Source organism: Buteo buteo, chromosome 12 (assembly GCF_964188355.1).
Source record: "Buteo buteo chromosome 12, bButBut1.hap1.1, whole genome shotgun sequence".
Lineage (NCBI taxonomy): Eukaryota > Metazoa > Chordata > Aves > Accipitriformes > Accipitridae > Buteo > Buteo buteo.
Window position 1 is genome coordinate 13,217,262 of NC_134182.1, and position 17,960 is coordinate 13,235,221.

The 17,960-nt window shown below is 40.4% G+C and overlaps 1 protein-coding gene across 4 annotated transcripts in view; it reads right to left on the bottom strand.

The window, feature by feature from the left end:
• The window catches only part of HHAT (hedgehog acyltransferase), a 169,784-nt gene that overhangs the window by 108,908 nt on the left and 42,916 nt on the right, over nucleotides 1-17,960 (bottom strand). The gene's annotated exons all lie outside the window — the stretch shown is intronic.

Here is a 17,960-nt window from a genome sequence, read left to right on the forward strand (position 1 = left end):
CATTCCTATTGGGACTAGAACATCATTGGCACTGCCATGTCAGTGCACCCCTCCTTGCAGGCTGCCACTAATAACTTTTCTGACCTGAGATTTCTCACAAGTCAGCAACTGGTTGCCAGATGCTCATATATAAATATTTCATTGATACCTTTTTGTTTAGTAGCAACAACTCAAAAAAGCACAGATGGATTGATATTAAACCCAAAATAAATTAATAGACAGATTGCAAACTGGTTTATTACATCTAAGAGAAAGCAAACCATCTTTTTTTAGAGCTCCCTTTCATTTCTTTGTATTAAAATCATGTTGATTAATTAGACATCTTTCAAAAAAAACCCAAAACACCCAACACTGCTCTTTGAAAATTACAACCAAGATAAACCAGCAAAACAGAGGAAGCCATGTTCACCATCCAATGTACATCTAAATGGAGTCATTTGGGAGCTTTCTTCATTAATTTCCTAAGGGCTAGTAGTAAATTGATTACACAGAAAAACAATCCCATATTTCCTTTAATGTTGATCATAAATTAAAACCAAATCAAAACGTAGGAAAAATAAACATGCCCAACAAAGGATACTGGCTTGAAAAACTTCTGTCATTTGTTTCAGGACTACTAACGTACATCTCTATACTTTACAGAACATTTTGTTCAAAAGACAACAGTAACAACATGGAACAGTCTTATGTGGAAAGCTCTCAAGCCTGCTCTGGGGACTCAGCATACTCTGGTGGCTTTCTGAAACACCTCTGCACTAATGCAGGCAGCATGGGGAACAATCAGGAGGAGCTAGAAGTCTCTGTGCAGTTACATGACTGGAGTGCTGTGACAGGCTCTTCAGGAAGGACAGCATGGGAAGGCCAGGAGGGGGACTTGCCCAATATGTGAGAGAGCAGCTGGAGTGCATGGAGCTTTGCCAGGGATGGGTGTCACTGTACTGGGTATCTGCTATAGACCTCCTGATCATGAAGAAGGAGATAACGCCTTCTTCAAACAACCAGAATAACCCTCATGTTCAGACCCTGGTCCTCATGGGGGACTTCAACCACACCAATATCTGCTAGAAGGACAACACAGCAGCCCTCAAGTAATCTAGCAGACTTGTGGAATGCATTAACAACAACTTCCCAACACAAATGATCACAGAAGCAACAAGGAAAGGTGTTCCACTGGACCTTGTACTTACAAAGAACTGGCAACAGATGGGAAAGTCAGAGGCAGCCTTGGCTGCAGTAACCATGAGGTGATGGGCTTGAGGATCCTGAGAAGAGGGAGCAGGGCAGAAAGCAAGACCACAGCCTTGGCTTTCAGGAGAGTAGAGACCATCTTCTTCAGAGATCTGTTTAAAAGAACTCCATGGGATATGGCTCTGGAGAGAAGAGGGGTCCAGGAAAGCTGGTTGATATTCAGGCATCCCCTCCTCCAAGCTCAAGAAAGGTCCATCCTGACAAATAAGAAATCAAGCAAACACAGCAAGAGGCCTGCATGAATGAGCAAGGAGCTCCTAACTGAACTCAGACATCAAAAGGAAGCTTACAAGGGGTGAAAATACTAATTTCACTGTTACTCTTCCAGGGCCTTATGAGTCTGAACTACGGGACATTTTGACTGCTGATTTATTTTTAAATGATCCTTCCGACAAAACTAGGACCTACTATATGCACCTCTGGGCAGACTTCTCCATCAGTTCTCAGGGGCAGCATCAGGACGTAAAGTCACATAGTTCTTCAGAGAGAAACAAAATCTTTATTTCTATAAAACACATAAAACCAGAACAAAAAGTCTGTTGATCTCAACACGAACATGAGGATCTTTTTCAAGATAATTGTATGCATTTTCAAGGTCTGAAGCTGTATGTTACGAGGACGCAAACAACTAAGGACAAAATGCTGACCCAACATCAAGGCATTAACAACTTTGTTGTTTAATAATAATAAGAAAAAAAAAAAATCACTTTACTCTTGTGGAAAGCGGCCTAACATTTATTCACACATACGCACAGTTATTCACATGTTACTACACTTTAAAAAAGTTCTCCTCTTGCTATAAGCTGGCATAAAATGTCAAGTCAGCAATTCTGTGCACTGATGCTATAAATATTTGATATCTACAAAATAAGTCATAACAATGTTTCCTACATACTGCCCTCAAGAGAATCCATAGGATACAAGAGGAGTCAGCATGCTGTGACCACTCTGCACAGGTTCTGAAGGGTCTATGCTACTTCAGTGAAATGATAAACACCCAGTCAAGATGTATGCTGACTCTAAGACACTGATCATAACCAGCACAAAGATATGTTGGCTTTCTGTGATTAAATGATTTGTCAGTCTGATCCCAAAAATGATTTGTGCATCTACAGCTCTAGCGAAAGCGTGTAACTCCAACGCATTTGCTTCCACAGCTGAAGCATCTTAATGAAAGCAATCATTATTTTTGTAATTTACTTCTGAACTCTTCAGAGACACCATCAGCTGAAGCGAGGCACTTCTGCCTGAATATTGCTTTCTGAGCCTTTTGTTATAAGCTATACTTAAGGTGAAAGAAATTTGAGAAAAATAATTTCAGACTTTCCCCATTGATTTGGTCTGTGCACTTGACAGCACTTCATAAACCTTTTGTCACTGCTGCTTGTTTGAGGTGGATCAAGTTTTCATCTTTCCTCAGTTCAACAGAAGAGGAGGAAAAAAACATTTAAAACAGCAATGTGAGGTAAAAAAATAATTTGGAGAGGATCTAAGGGCATGTATGGTACTAGACACTCACCTTTTGAAAATGACTTCTGAGCACTATGCCTCTGACCTGCATATCCTTCTCTAAGCACTGTCCAAAAAACAGCAAAGGTTAATGTTCTGTAATACAGATACTTGCCTCCTAGCACCAAAGTATCTTTTAACTCAATAACATTACGCAAATAAGACCATGTCTGCTTTGAGCAATCTATATATCACTGTACAACATCTGCAGTTTTGTTGGCACGTGCCGTAACATTTCTTCACAGATTGTGCCCAGAAATTCAACCACAGACAATTCAATCACAACTTTTCACTTAGTTATAGCTATGCTAACTTGCCTACTATTAATTTTTGAGAATCAAAACCCAGATGAGCGAGCTTGAAACCACATCTACAGGAGAGTACAAATAACAGAATATTGGCCTGCAGGAGCAATTTCTGCCTGCTGTATTCAACACTTTGTCCCTATTAAGGCTATTTTTTATGCAGAAGTGAAATACTGATGGCTTCCATACAATTTCTTTACTTGAAGTCGGGGCTTAATTCCTACCTGTTATAACAATTCCTGTAGGCAACAGGAAACCTGCATAAGACAGAATGGCCTGCAGTACCATAAACCAAAAACCAAGGTAAAACCATGAATAAGAAATCACAAAATTATTCATTATAAGTTCTGTTCCTTAACCACTGTTCTCAAGTCATGCAAAGCTCTCATCAGTTTAAAACCAACATAACTTCAGTTCTGGAATCAGGAATCAGAGGAGACGGGGAAAATCTTGCAAAGGTGTGTATCTCAATGAACTAGAATTGTTGCCCATAGAAGCAGGGATAAGAAGTGATGGAAATCCTGGCAACAGTAATTCTTAAGACCAGACTGAGTACAGTACAACCAGTACTGTAATAAACAACAGAGTAATGCTCCAGACCACTGGAGGACCAATAAGAAGTTATTCTCCAACTCCAAATTACAGAAGTCAAGGGACAATAAAAGCATTCAGGTAATAGATGTCTCATTGTATCTAATCACTGAAACTAAGTTAATCCAAGAAATAAAATTTGGTTTTATATTACTGAAATCATTTGGTTTTTTGACAAAAATTAAAGACCACTAACCCTTTCTATCGAGTTTAAGCTTAATTACTGTCATGCCAACATACAGAGAATAATCTTGAAATAATAGTCCAGAATTAAAATATGAATCCAAAGCATTGTCATTAAATTTTTACATAGGTGTTTCTTAAAATTGTCTCAGAATATGTAAAATATGTATTTTGTATTTGCAATTGTTACTTTGTGAGGAATTAATTAGAAAGATAAATTATATGTAATATTGGTCGTTTTTCTTTCGGCACTTCTAATGCGAAAGCCTAACGATTTCTAAACATAAAACATTATTTCCTTTCACATTCCTTTGTGTCAGTTCGTTAGATTCAGCAATGATCAGCTCTGTGAAACCTGCCTGTATTTTGACAATAGGTTATATGATCCAAAAAGTAAGCCACACCCCCCATTTAAAAACGGCTCGGTGACTGCAAATGCCAAGAGAGCGCGGCTCCTACTCCGAGAGTTCAAAAAGAACAAAGTGCTGCAGGTAGCCCCCCCTCGGAGGGCATTTCACCTACATGGCGGTAATTCCAACCTAAGCCCATGGAATCCAAAAGCCAGTGCGCGCTACAAACCATCACACATGAAGATGCCACTCCTGACTCCAAAAGTTCACGAACCACAAATTGAAGACAGTTTACTACCTACAAGGCTTGACGCGGCTGTACACACCTCCTCGCTAGGTGTGCATTGCTGACTGCTAGCAAAGACAGAGTGCTTGGCTAGGGAGAGCTCTGCTCTGCCCCCACATGGTTGCTCTTGTGGTTAACTTTTGCTCTAACCTATGAGGTTTCCCAACGGAAGGCCTCCCAAAATCTGAGGAACTAAACAAGACTCCAGGTGACCTTCATTTCTTCAAAGTGGAGGCACTGCCTCCCCTTTAAGAATCTCCTCCCTGAAAGGTACAGTAATTTTCTCTAATGATGCTTTGATCTTATGCAAGATAGCACTCATATACTTGAAATATCAATAAAAAACTCAAATGACTGCTTAACTGTCTTCCTCATCCAGCATTTCACAATGAAAAAAAGCCATTGCAAATTCGAAGATTCCATTCCTCAGAAATGCAAAGATTTATTTAGTCCAGTCATGGCTTGCTACTAGTGTTACATACAGTTATTTGGTACCACTTTATTCTTGCAGTGCTACCCCAAATAAAAAGTATGAATGCAAACTCTCTCTTTACACTGATCATACAAATATTAGTCTATTGGTTGTGACTAGATAATCAACAACTTAAAATGCAATTTTTATGGGTTATTTTGTTGGTTTAGTTCAAATCACAGTGAGGGAAAGAAATCAAATATCATCAAAAACATTTCCAGAGAGAGGGAGAGAAAGAGGATAAAGCAGGTTTCCATGGTTACTTTGTTAACCATCTCCATTTTGCTGTTTACATAGTTTAAAAGCTACAAGACACTATAAACAAGAAGAAATTAAATATTTATTAAGATCTACATTACAGAAAGCTCCCACCATACGTCATGTTTGTTTCAACAGCTGACTGTCCAATGAAGCTGTAAAAGATGCACTGACATCTACTAGTTGCTGGTGCTATCAACTATATTATATAGGACAAACCCTTATTGAACATGCACAGAGGAAGCCCTTGACTCAAGTTCATTTACTAATATTTCACCTGTAATTTATTTGCAGTAGAAGATGATCCCTTGCCTTAAGAGCAATGATAAAATTTCAGGTGTCTCACTTCTAAGTAAAAGCTCTTGCTTAACTGTCAGCTAAAACTAACTGACCACCAAAGGCTGCTCTCAAGCTCTATCCATTTCAACAGCTGCAGTTTTAATCATTTACTTCTAATGCAAAAGAAGTTCCTCTTATCTTGAGTCATCACCCTAAATGAAAGGTTAATTGTGTATAACAGCACTTTTTAGCAAAAGTCACCTAGATCAGGTCATTTTTATTTTGATTTCCTGGAAACTTTTATTTTAGCTAGGCTTCTTATTGTTTGGGGGAGGAATGACAAGTAACTCTGTGATACCACTAGTACTGGGAAGACTTCAGACTCACACTCAAAAGCCCTGCAGTTCTATATGGAGTTCCCAGCGGAGGAAAGTCTGGAGATATTTTGAAAGTCCTGGGTATTTGGATATCAACTTCATTCAGTTAAGAGGCAGCACTCAGCCTTAGGTCCTGTACGCATTGTCATCACACAGCAACAAAGTTAACTCCAACACTGAAAGCAGTCCTGCAGTACTCATTTCAGTAGAAGATGGTAAGTAGAATCATAGAATCATTTAGGCTGGAAAAGACCCATTGAGTCCAACTGTTAACCTAACCCTACCAAGTCCACCACTAAACCATGTCCCTAAGCACCACATCTACATGTCTTTTAAATACCTCCAGGGATGGTGATTCAAGTAGTACAGTACAGTCTATTTAAGTAGCACACCGAGACCAAGACAGACATATTTTTCTTAGAAGCAATGTTTTTCCTGCTGTGTCCTAGCCAAAAAGTGTCCTGGAAATTGTTGTGCAGCTTGAACACTATCAGCCTGTCCATCATCCTCCAGGCAAACTTCTGCATTTCACTGTTGCTGTGTGTTTGCAAAAATTTCTTCATTGTACATATTTATTTTTCTTTTAGACAATCTGTGAATCCTGCAGAGGTCAGTTATCTCTTCTCCATGGCAGGATCAACTCTACTTAGGTTACTCTTGAACAAGATTTGTTCCTGAGTTGTTGCTATACTCTGAGGGCATTCAAATGAGAAAATTTATCTGAGCAACCCATGGCCCGTTTTGGCTTCCCTTTTCCATCCATCCAGAAAAGATATTTTATATATTTAATATATATTATATATATATATTTGAGTTTGGCATAATTCAAAGAAAAACACTACTGAAGTTTACATTCTAATCTTAACTCCCTATCACTGGTCAAAAAACTAAGGTCAGTATTTGAAACTACTCTGCCTCAGTAGGACATTGTAAACGTCTAACACTTAATATTTTCAGTGCAATAGTCTAATCCAGATTTGAAAAGCAATTCATTGTACCAAAATGCTAGATACATTTTGAAATAATCTCTAAATCTACCAGAACTGTCTCTGAACAGCACTAGCACATGGAATACCATTATCCTTATAGCTAGAGGATATAATGTTCATTATGTAACATCAGTATTCACAAAAAATAGTAGGGCAATACTTATCACTTATACATCCTGACTGTCTTTACATCAGTCAAGGTGGAATTCTGCTTTATTTAATGTTTTTTTCGGTTTGGGGTAACATCACATAACTCAGGCAAGCAAACTGCATTTTGCTCTTCACATGGAACATAACAGCAGAGGCTGGCTGGAAAGTGGAGTTAATTTTCAAGCGTCCAGCTATGTTGCTTGCAAGAAATGCTAAATCTTCTCCAGAAGAAAGCAAACAAGAACTGTATAACAGCTGATAAAAAGTATTATCCTTTGGTTGCCATGACCTTAGCTTGTTCTTCAGCACTGCATGGAGGTACTGCAATTACATTTTTGGGACATATTAGGAAGCCTACAGCATCTTACTTTACTTCTTATTTCAGACAGTAAGATAGAGGTCTGAAGGTTTTGACCCCTCATTCCTTCAAAAATATGAGTTCTACCCAACTATTTACTTGTGACCTTCAAGATGGAAGTCTGCATGGGATTGATTCACATGGCCCAATTTCTTCAGGAGCTACAGAAGGAGCGTTTCCCTTTGCACTGCATAACATAAACAACATATATTTGCAAAGATGCTAAGTGACATAGTCTATACATGCTTTATTGATTTTTTTTACCTTAGCTGCTTAAAAGACCAGTTTTTACTGCAGTTCCCTATTTACATTTATAATCTGGTCAAGTAAATGCAATTAAGAGCACATACAGACTGCAAAAAATCGCATGTCTTTTTTTTTTTTACCCTAAATTTATATCTGTGATAAAATGATTCCAAATCCAATAGTTACTTCCTGTCCTGTTTTATCATCTGTTCTTGGTGTTACATAAAGAGCTTATACTAAATATCAACGTTCAGCTCTTATATAGCATTCTTAATCCATAGATCTCAAGCATTTTACAAAGGATGATCATCATCCTGCTTCATCTATTAAAAGAAAAAAAATTAAGATCTTCAGAGTGAAATTTGGATCTCACTGAATTCCCACAGTCCACAGTAAAGCTAGGATTATACTTTACATTCCAGTACCACTGGTCAGCCAGAACAGCACCCATATCTGCAGATGGATCCCAGAACCTTCCGTAACACTGGGGGCCTGTGATTTGCACTCAGCAATCCCACATGCCACTTCAGCACCAATTCAGAGAGAATATAGCTTTCAACACATATCTTCTTCAGCTTGACATTCACTAAAATGCTTCCCATCCCACACAGGCAGCACTTTTTTAACAGTGCACTCTACCTTCTCCCGGGTGTCCTGCTTACAGCTCTAAACACACTAACGTTGCCATCAGTGCTGTAAATAACTGTAGTCGAGTCCTCTACTCAGGCTTTACTACTGAAATCAATACTGCTGCAGACAGATACACAGATATCAAGGCCTAATGCTGCCGCGCAGGTGTCTCAAAGTATTTTTACCTCCATACCAAAACCCTCAAATCATCTGATCTGTGGGTAATTAGGTATGAGTTATCAGGCCTCCTGCCTTCATCCTTTCCTCCCCTATTTTAGATGTTTCTCATGCCCCCTCTTTGCAACTTGCTCTAAGCTAGATGTTTAAACTTACAGACTTCCTTAACTCTATAAACTCTCTTGGACTATTCAGAGGACCTAGAACCAAGTATTGGAGCTTGGAGGGACAAGGACTGAAAGCAGACAGGGTACTAACAACCACACAGGTTACTGGGGTATCGATCTGATTGAAACTGCTGCATGGTACTGCACAGCCATAAAATAAGCAGTAATGCGATCTACTTCAGTATGGCATCTGATCACGTACTATGCAGACGTGACGATCTGAGAAAATTTTGTAATTTAGGACTTCAGATTAAAGCTAAGGGGTTATCGTTTTGACATGCTGTATCACAACCACCTCAAAAACTTTTTGGACCCAGGCAAAGTCAAGAAAGCACAAAGATGAGCCAAAGAGCCGTGACCTTCAGGAGAGGATTCAGGACACTTCAGTCCCCAGAACACTCCACACAATAAAGTAGCCAAGGAAGAAGAGGGGCACACAAGCTTTCCTGCCCACGGGGACGAAGGGAGTCGTTCTGTCTTCCACCGTGCTAACCCAGACAGGTTATTCTGAGCAGCTGTTCCTAGAATCCCATGTTACAAGAACTACCTGCTGTCGGAACTGGTACTTTCAGGAAGAGAAGGCACAAAAGCAGAGGAGGTCACAAAACAGACCGCACCTTCTGGGACGCACGTTTCCCAGAACGGGACCTTCGGCTTCATAGACTCCCATGCCACTTCCCGAAACATTTGCCATGCAGAGAAAGACGTTATAGAGAAAGCACAGCTTAGACGCGCAACCCGTCATCCGTTCCCAAGCGCAGCCAGGTCCAAGTGAAGTACAAGCGCAGAAAGACAGACCGCAGCTCTGCGGATGTCGCCAGGCAGCTCCTCGTGCCTGCATTCAGGCCGAGTACACTCGAGCGGGCTCCGGCTGCCGCCGGTTTCTGACCGGCCCGGGGCTGAGGCACGGCAATCCCCCAGGGCGAGACGGCCGCCCCGCAGGCAGCGCCAGGGCGAGGCCGCCCCCTGGCGGCGGGCGGGGGCCGCGCCGGCGCCGCCGCCCGGCCGCGTCCTGGGGCGGGCCCGGCTGAAGCCGGCGGCAGGGGCGGGAAAGCCGCGCGCCCTGTGGGAAGGCCGGCTCCCCGGGGACGGCTCTGGCGCTGGAGCAGCAGGCAGCCGGCGGTAAAGCCCGCGTAATTTAAGGGTTTGTTTTCTCACAGGGCAGGAGGCTGGCAACACGTTCCTTTTTAAGGGGGAGGATGCGAGGTAAGTAACCTCAGAGCAGCAGCGATTCAGATGGATAAAGGTTTAGCCTGAATCATGTGCTGGCTAAGATGTAATTTACGGCAGCTGTGCTGCATACAACTCATTTACCAGAAGCTGGGGGTAGCAAAGAATGCTCTTTTCATCCTATTTTTTCCACGTTTTTTTCCAGCACCGGTCTACATCTTAATTCCAATAAACTCCCACGCAAAAATAGCACGCAGCTTACTGAAACACATCTAAAACATAAAACATGAAATAACTTTGAGATTGAAGTTTATACCAACCACATCCTACTGTTTGGAAGTTGTGACCGTGTCTCTTAGCATGCCAAAGTACAAATATGGGTCACAACACATGGAAGAAAGAAAGACAACATTACGAACGAGAAAGACAAACTAATAGAAAAGAAAACAAACTTAAGCAGAAATCTGTAAATTCATACTCCAGGTCATATAAAATCCTTATACATGTGTTTAGCTTTAACTACAAGTGTTTGGTGGAACTGAAAGCACTACATAAATAATACTTTTTTAATGTAAATAACATCTTACATATTCAGTTTTGTGACTCTGAAATACAGGTTGCTGCACTTACAAAAGACACAAAGTCCCTCGGACTGAAATCATGTGTAAACTCCAGCCAAATTCTGGCCTTTATAGTCAAAGTCAGGGACAAAAGCGTTCCTGTGATATAATTCCCTGGACTTCACAAAGAATAAATTCAGAATCCTTACAATCTCAGGTGGTTCAACACTCCTGGGCACATACTTTCTTGTATTATATTGAAATACAACCTTTGATCCAGCTCCATTAAACTACTCAATAAAATTATTTAAAAGCAGCCTGAACTGAATCTTAAAATACTTCAGGTTCCACAAACAGCACATTTCTTGCTCATAGATAGTAACTCAAACACCCTGCAACAAAAATAACAAACTGTTTTAATTCACAGTTGCAACACATAAACATGATGAGATCTGTACCTTGTTAATCCCGACTTCCCCACTCCAACAGTTTAAGTTAAATGTCACATTTACATAACATTTACATAAAGATTCGGTTTTGTTTATACAAAACCCAGCCTTATTTTTGCAACATGCTGAATGCTAATTCATTATGTAACAACAGATTGTTTGCTCTATTAAAAAAAAAGGTTTAATTCCGAGAAGGTGTTTGAGAGACTGCAGTTGCTCTGAAGCAATTTAGCATCATTCTTCATTACTGTCTGACCAAGTTTTTTGGGTTTGTTTTTGTTTTGCTTGTTGTTTTGGACACTGTCCCACCCTAAGACAGACACCCTAGCTGATTTTATACACCGTGGTCACTTGTACACACACAGCAGAACATCGACAGAGCCTCCCACCACAACACACGGGAGTTTAACTATGGACTTTAACAGTGGTAAGGCTGGATCTTGTAGCTGGGAACATTTTAGAAGCTTCTAAGCACTGTCCAGTTTGATTTATTTTTTTTTTTAATATCACTTCAGTGTTATCACTGCTTTCAACAGGAGCACAATTATACTGGTGCTGACCCCTTCAAAAATTGCCAACACCAGCAAACATTGCAAAACTTCCAGCACATCTGAAAGCAGAGCTCACAGCAGTCTGCGATGCAGATGGATGTAACTGCAGTATTTTGTAAAAAGAGCTACAGCTTTCAGCTCCTTCATGCTGGGGTCTCTATGGATAGATTGGTTGCTGTTCTCTTCTGTATTTTATAGCTTTAAAATGATTTTTGCAGAAATCCTAAGGCCCTATATTGAAAGTAAATTTAAACAAGAAATAATTCCTAAGCTAATACCACTACCTCTTCACAGTAATAAAATAAACACTTTAACCTTAAAACTACTCATAGATTAGACACAAAGCCAGTCAATCACATCTAGTGATTACTACAATTGCTTTTATTAGCAAAAAGACTACATACTTGGGTTTTCAATGTGCCAAATTAATCACAAAATTTCAAATAAGTCTCTACAAGGGCTGTCTCCAGCACATCACAAGATGTACAAAAGATGGCAAGAATCACCTTTTGTTCTTCCTAGCTCTCTGGCTAAGGAGGTATTGTTACAGTGGGGCTTGTTTTGTCCAAAAGGATGTTTTTGTAATGTAACTTGGAAACAGCCTGTTTCTGCATTAGTCTGCTCTAGAAGCTTGTTTCACAGCTGAACACCCTTGACTGAAAACGCTGCTTCTGCTACTTCCACTGGCTTTATCTGCACTGCTCCAGAAAAGTACAGTCATCCAAGGGAGTCAAGACTGGTGAATACTTGCTAGAGCCTCGTGCCCTACTAGTCCTTGCCTGGTTTAAAGGCTAGGGATTGGAGGCAGAAAGGACCCCAAAGAGAATGCAAGTACAGCAGTTGCACATATCCTACACACAGTGGTCCCACCTGCACGTGACAAACTAAGTACCAGCATCACTGGATCCTTCCCCAGGAAGCATATCAGTAGATTTAAGTGGAATGATGCAGTGCATCACTTGCCTTTTGCAGTTTTTACTCTGTACATTACTTTGATTTTTGCTGATAGATATAAATTGTTTTCCTTCATCCAGATACATTGCTGCTTAATCAATACAGCACCTTTGTGCCAGCACTGATCCAAGTGAGAAAAATGAGATAAAGACATAAACTTGTCGTAAGACATACCACGGGTAACGCTAAAGAAGACAGCATTGACTATTCAGTGGGTCTCCCATAGATGCACAGGCCACACACAGAAGTCAAACACATCTGCTCCAACCAGTCCTGCAGGACTCCCAGGCAAAGCAGTACAAAGATTGGCAAAATTGTTTGGGATTAACCTCATTTGGAATAGATCAGCCAAATCCATGCAATGCAGAAATTGCCCCTTGGGGCGCTGTGTTTTTCTCAAGGTGCCTGAAGGAAGGCGAGGGCAGCACCGTGGCCATTGTTTATGGCAAAAGACTAAGGTTACATGCTGACTAAAAGCATGGCTTGAAAAAGAGAAGGGAAGTCCCAAGGGTAAAAGCTACTGGGGAAATACTAGGGGACTGCATATGGCACAGGAAGACCAAAGTTGGTGTACTCGTATCCACAGCACCTATCAGAAAGGGTCTGTGGTGTGAAAGATCCCCAGAACCATGCTCAGATTTTAAGCAGGGGCATAGGTCTCTTCAGCTTGGGATAGCTTGAATATTTTTGAGCTTTTCAGTAAGTCTACACTTCACATAGGGGTTAATACTTAGACAGTGAGTGACTTCTCACCATCTCAGTAAAGCGTTGTGATGTCTTTCAGGGGGAAGTGTCTGCAGCTTTAAAAAGTTTGACCTCACAGGAACTGATCTCAGTGGTACCTTTCTGAACAGAGTAGAACAACAAGGAAATAAATTTTACTTAAACCAGTTATCAGATAAGTTCATTAACATTCTTTTGGGTAGCATGGAAATATGTAGGGTCCTACGGTATTCCACAGAGAATGAAAACAGGAGTTGAGCCAGCTGATGAGCAGACTTTTCCTTACCTTCTTTCATGAATGTACCTTACTTAGAACCATAATCCCTCTTTCTGCCATGGAACCATTCTGCCCTTACATGGAGGTGCCCCATTTCTAACTAAAAATCAACAGAGATGGCAACACATACTAAACTTTGATCCCAGAGCTAAACTATGCCTTGCTTCGCTTAAGAACACTAGAAAAGGGGAAGATTTTCAAGTGTTGCATTTGGAGAACCTTTGCACAAGGTAGCAAGCTAAACCTAAATAACCTGCAACTTGAAACAAGCTAAAGTAATTGCAAACCATGGGGTGAGCTGTGAGCACTGCTAACAGATGGACACCTTTGGGAGACATTGGGGGTGCACAGACCTGGGGCTCTTTTCACAGCCAGATCTGTACTGAAATGAGTATGATTCACACTTTTTCCACAGCACAGCAGTGCTGAAAGTGTGGAGATTTTTCAAAAGGATCATGCCTCCAGAAACTGTCATTCTTCTCCACTGCCCTCATCAGCATTGCCCTAAAGGAAGCACTGTTTGGCATTAGAACAGTAAATATTCTCATGTGTTCACAATTTTATTTCATCCAATGCCCTGTTCTCAGCACTGGATGAAATGCCTGGATAAAATAGCTTCAGTGAGCAAACAGCACCAGGCAGCCTCTCTCTTGCTCTTTACCCTCTAAACTGCTACCCCAAAGGCTATTTTTATGCATCTTGAACTCTGAAAATATACCCATTGCTCCATTGTGAGGATACTTAGATTTAGGAGGAACAGGGTTGTTACTCCTGTAGTCACAATGAAAAAAATATTACTATGTTTGTATAGTGCTTGTGTGACAAATAACATGGAACGATAATTTTGCTGATCTTAAAAGAAGTAACAAATACTTTCTTTTATATCATTGTGTGAAAACAGTGGGCAAATAACCTTCCAAGTATGGTAGTACATTTTTAATGGATAGTATCAAAACTCAGTTTTCATCATGAATTTACTGATCTTTCCCCCATGAACTTCCAGGATCCCTGCTTCAAACATTATGGTATAGCTAACAAATGTTCAAGGCCCAGACCCCGACGTACTCAACTGCACTTTAGTTTCACAGTAGTTCCATGATGCCACCATATTTCAGCACGCAAGTAAAGTGATCAGAAATCTAGTCCTACAATCCAGTTCAGCCCAAGCCAGTAAACACCACATAATTAGCCATTTCAGTACAATACACACTTTTCAATAACAAATACATTTTAAAAGATGGAATTTTTAAACGTAAGCTATCTTAAAAACCATATCAGAAGCATAGTTCAAGCCACAGCTAGATGGATGGACAGAAATTATTTTATATTTATTTTTTGCTAAGAACACAGAAGCAGCTGTGTGGCTGTAATTTGTAAAAGGAACTAGGCCTTAAGCCTCATTGTTTTAAGACTATTCATATTAGACATATAACTAATGATTAGATATTGGTTTAGATATGATTAATAGAATGCAGGTGCATATAAAACAATATCTATGAGCTGCATAATTGTTCTATGAGACTCCCTCTTCATGGCTGGCTTAGAATCCAGTCAAGCTGAATCAACAGAGGAAGGATCATACATCTTAGACCTAAGACATGGGAGTAAGTGATTAACTTTAGAACAAGATAAATTAATAAAATAACCTGAGTAGTTTCTTTAGAAATTCATAGGTACCTTTGAAGTGTAAGAAGATAAGTGATGATGGCGACCAGAGACTTTCTGCCTGTGACCACCAATCTCAGAAGAACCAAGACATGAGAATGGAGAATGGATGAGATAAGATGATGAATGATAACAATATGAGAACAGAGAATCGGCTGGAAAGTTACAGAGACTTTGGATTGGGACAATGGGTGGCAAAAGGGTATATAAGATTTGGAAACTTTTGGAAGTGTGCCATTCACTGCGGTGGTGGCCCAACTCTCAGTTGTTAAGAAAGCAAACCTAGAGAAACCCACGGTTGAAAATTCTTTAACATAATTCTCTGTCATACTTCGTGTCATGCTTCCCTTTGGCAAGCCATTGACTGTGTATGCCAGGCTATGTACAGCCCTAGTCCCTTCAATAAGCATTTTAATAAGTAATTGGGCACATATTGTCCTTTTAGCAGAGACTGGTTTTAGTTTTGTTGACCTTGCATTTTATATCTGAAAGCATCATACTGTGTTCCCTGTTCCACTGCAGGGTGGCGTCCTTATATTTAAATCAATATAACATCTCTTGAACATTTTAAATCTCAATTCATAGATTTTCAACACTTCCTGCAACTCTGGTTTGTTTGGGTTTTGATTGGGTTTGGGGTTTTTTTGCCCCCACTGTTGGTATTTCACACATAGAAACCCAAACTGTGAAGAGGACCATGTATGACAGATACTATATGAATGCAGAATATAGAATCATAGAATCATTTAGGTTGGAAAAGACCTTCAAGATGATCGAGTCCAACCATCAACCATGCCCACTAAACCATGTCCTGAAGTACCCCGTCTACTCGCTTTTTGAATACCTGCAGGGATGGTGACTCAACCACTTACCTGGGCAGCCTATTCCAATGTCTGTCAACCCTCTCAGTAAAAAAAAATTTTCCTAATATCTAACCTAAATCTCCCTTGCCGCAACTTGAGGCCATGTCCTTTCATCCTGTCTCCAGCCACCTGACAGAAGAGACCAGCACCCACCTCACTACAACCCCCCTTCAGGTAGCTGTAGAGAGCGATAAGGTCTCCCCTCAGCCTCCTTTTCTCCAGACTAAACAGCCCCAGTTCCCTCAGCTGCTCCTCATAAGTCTTGTGCTCCAGGCCCCTCACCAACTTGGTTGCCCTTCTCTGAACACGCTCCAGCACCTCAATGTCTTTCCTGTAGTGAGGGGCCCAAAACTGAACACAGGACTCGAGGTGCGGCCTCACCAGTGCCGAGTACAGGGGAACAATCACATATCTGCAAGCTCTCGGGAGCATAGACTGTCTAAACAGGCAAAACCAAAGGCAATAACTTTCTAAAGGTCACGTGGCAGACCAACAGCAGAGATGTAACACCAAGTCCTCTGTTTTCTAGTCCAAAATACATCTACTAAACAAAGGATTTTTTTTTTTTTCCAGTTAAGGAAACCTAAGCAAAACTCATACTGCTACAACAGAAGGGAACAGTTTTTCCTCCTTAGCAGTAGAGTTAGAGGGAAAGTATCTGATGGCTCCCCAAGTTCTTAACAGGGGTAGGCGACAGACTGAGAATGAAGTATTAAAGCTGTCCAAGGTTAGAACACCACAATGCATAGAACCCACAGTTGGCTTTGAAAAAATGACACATTAGTCAAAGACGACATTCAACTCATTCAAATTCAACGGCTATTTACAGTCCAGGGATTATATGAGTGTAAAACTCCAATACTGCATCTTCACAGGATGTAAAACAATGCAGTATAAGAGAATAGTATGTTATTACATTCTTTGTATGAAGCAAGTGAAAGCACGTTTTGTGGCAGAAGCATTACCAGGGGCTCAAACTTAGTGCATCAATGCTTACCACGATTCTATTCTTGGTTAAGCAGTTGTCCACATTCCCAGGGGACTTTCTTGTGACTGTATTCCCTTTACAACAGTAGCATATTTTTAAACCATTTCTTAATATGATGATTTCCATTTCTTATATGATTATTTAAAAAAAAATAAATCAATCCACTGGTCAAAATATAGATGAGACTGATTTTGTAGAACTGATAGCAGAACTTAAATACATTCAGTAGTCTAAAAACTGTATCTACACACTGAAATACATATATCTTCAGCAATATTGACGCTACGGCTTTAGTGACGAGAGCTGTCATGTTACATGCAAAGAAATACATAAAATAATCCTAATGTTACAAAGCCTACTGCTCAAGGGTTATAAGATGTCAGGTTGGAGGTTTGCCTGTGCAACCTTAGAACAAACCTAATTTTTCCCATGACATAGGCTTTGTGTGATCTTGTTTCTGTCATGGGGTTTGTATTTAGTTTAAACCACAAAAGCATGGTGTTCAATATGATACTACTCAGTATTCTTCCCTTTACAATACACCCTTTGTATTATTGTCCAACTGGCACCCAGACTTTGGACACAGAATTACCATTTTTTCCTGGATTTAGCCATAGCACTGATAATCTAGAGGAGCTGAATCTGAAAGGGGTATACTTAGATACTTGAGAGGACAAAGTGAAAAGAACACTTACAAGTGATGCTGAGCCTAAGGCAGAGAAATGCTTCTAGACATTTATTATTCTGTCTGGAGCTGTATGCTTCTTTTACTAGCTACAGTCAAGAGCAATTAGCAGGGTTCTGAAAACATTAGAAAATACATGCTTCAAGTGAGTGACCAGAGGAGCGAAAAGCAATCAGGAGCAACCAACTTGTTTGAGCTCTGGGAGCCTGTGAATCAGTGCCAAAAACCTCTGCATTAAGGCCACAAGGACTCATGAGTGTGAAGGCTTAACAGAGTCTTTATTCAGAAAATATGACAAAGTAGCCTAAACGAGTTCAGTAGCAAGGCCAAATCAAGGGAAGCCTAACATCACCTGATCCTTATGGTGGGACCCAAACAGCATGCTCTGGCTCACATACTGGTTTCATTCTTCCAAGGTAAAAGTTCTTTACAGATGGATTTTGCAACATTTTAGTGGGATGAAATAACTGAGAGAATGAACTCTCTAAGGGCCTAAAGAC